This window comes from Gossypium arboreum, chromosome 11 (assembly GCF_025698485.1).
Source record: "Gossypium arboreum isolate Shixiya-1 chromosome 11, ASM2569848v2, whole genome shotgun sequence".
Taxonomy (NCBI): domain Eukaryota; kingdom Viridiplantae; phylum Streptophyta; class Magnoliopsida; order Malvales; family Malvaceae; genus Gossypium; species Gossypium arboreum.
Genome location: NC_069080.1, coordinates 129,061,771 through 129,064,068, shown reverse-complemented (window position 1 = coordinate 129,064,068; position 2,298 = coordinate 129,061,771). Strand labels below are relative to the sequence as shown.

The following is a 2,298-nucleotide window of genomic DNA, read 5'->3' as shown; positions in this document are numbered from 1 at the left end:
TATTCTAAAAATGAGTTTTTGACACCGATATAAACTTTGTGAGCATCTCTTCAAGGTTCGGCTTCTTCTCTTGTTGGTAGGGTGGTTGTTGGAAGCCTGGAGGTGGTCTCTGATTTCCTTGGCCTCCCCATGAGAAATTTGGGTGGTTCCTCCAACCTGTATTGTATGTGTTACTATATGGATTGTTTTGAGATCGAGGATTATTACCCATATAATTTAGCTGCTCGTTCTCTATGTTGTAGCCATATGGTGGGTATTCTGAATTGCTCGATCATCCGCTTACTTCGCATTGTATTACTAGGTGAACTTGTGAAGAACCAAGAAAGCCATCAATTTTTCTATTCAAAAGTTCTACCTGATTTGAGACCATGGTGACCGAATCGACGTTGAAAATGCCGGCTGCTTTTGTTGGCTTTGTCCTTATGACTTGCTACTGATAATTATTCAGTGTCACTTCTTCTATAAATTTGTAAGCCTTTTTAGATGTTTTATTATTGATAGTTCCACCAGCAGCTGCATCAACCATTTGTCTAGTCGAGGGATTCAGGCCATTATGAAACGTTTGAACCTGTAGCCAGAGTGCTAACCCATGGTGAGGGCATCTTCTCAAGAGGTCCTTGTATCTCTCCCATGCATCGTCAAGTGTTTCTAAATCCATCTGCACAAAAGAAGAGATATCATTACTTAATTTAGCCGTTTTAGCCGGCGAAAAATATTTTAATAAAAACTTTTCAGTCATTTGTTCCCAAGTAGTAATTGACCCTCGTGGTAACGAGTTCAACCACTGTTTAAATTTGTTCTTCAATGAAAAGGGAAACAATCAAAGACGTATAGCATTTTCAGAAACGCCATTGATTTTAAATGTATCACAGAATTCCAGGAAATTCGCCAAATGAGTATTTGGATCCTCATCTTGCAAACCATCAAACTGAACAAACTGTTGTATCATTTGAATTGTGCTAGGTTTCAGTTCAAAATTATTTGCAGCAATAGCAGGTCTAACTATACTCGATTCAATTCCTATTAAAGTAGGTTTAGCATAATCATACATATTGCGTGGAACAGGATTCTGATTTACTGGATTAACAACAATCGCAGGAGGTATCGGGTTATCCTGATTTTCAGCTATCTCCTCGGTTGTGGTTTGAATATCGTTCTCTTGCTCGTCCTCTGTGTATCTTAAGCTTCGCCTTATTTCTCTTTGGTTTCAGCGAACTGTGCGATCGAACTCACTATCAAAAAGTAATGGTCCTGACGGGTTTCTTCTAGTCATAAACTATAATAACCTGCCAGAAAAAGGGAAAAGAGGAATTATAATAAAAATTAAAATAAAATTTAAATTGCAGTAAAAGTAAATGGCTAAAGTAATAAAAATCTAGTGTTCCTAATATCTTAGCTCCCCGGCAACAGCGCCAAAAACTTAATACGTGATATTCGTGGTAGGTTTTAAATATTTATAATGAATCATTCTTGAAACTAACTATTATCACGATGAAGGCAAGTGTACCTATCGAACAGTAGTATAACTTTAACAAGACCGGATTGCCGAACCCAAAGGAACTAAAAGTACTAGTATTTACTGTCTTTTTATTATCTAGCCTAAAAATAAAAAGGGTTGTCTATCTAATTAATTAATTAACTAAGAAATCACAAAAAGAAATTGGAAAAATATTTTTTAGAAAATTTGATTGATTAAGACAATACCCAAGGAAAAATCCACCTAGACTTTACTTGTTATTTAACTCTGAATCAGACAATTTATTCATTCAACTTGTTCCGTAGAAATCCCTAAGTTATATTATTATCTCTCTCGAGACTAATAACGTCTAGCCCTAGGTTGAATAATTGAAATCTCTTTCTAATTAACACCCTAGAATTGCATTAACTCGATCTATGGATTCCCTTATTAGGTTTCACCCTAATCCGGCAAAATCTTGTCACCTTATCTCTAGGCGCGCAATCAACTCCGCTTAATTATGACAATGTTACTCTTAGACAGGGACTTTTGCTCCTCGGAATAAGTGCATTAACTTGAATCAATATCCTGAAATACCAAAACAAGAATTAAGAACACATAATTAAGAATAAGTTTAAAAATTTATCATACAATTTAGATAATAATAACAAGATCCGTCTTAGGTTTCATTCCCCTTAGGTATTTAAGGGGTTTAGTTCATAACTATAAAGGAAAACATCTCAGAAGAATAATGAATACAAAACATAAAGAAAAACCCAAAACTCCTGAAGGGAAATTGAGAGGAGATCTTTAGATGAATCCAGCTTCTGAGATGGATCAAT

General features: G+C 35.4%; 1 non-coding gene across 1 annotated transcript; it reads left to right on the top strand.

The window, feature by feature from the left end:
- Window positions 1-584: 584 nt before the first annotated feature.
- Window positions 585-691, top strand: LOC128284710 (small nucleolar RNA R71). The gene has a single exon (XR_008275133.1). It is a non-coding gene; the product is annotated as a small nucleolar RNA R71 (small nucleolar RNA).
- Window positions 692-2,298: the final 1,607 nt, after the last annotated feature.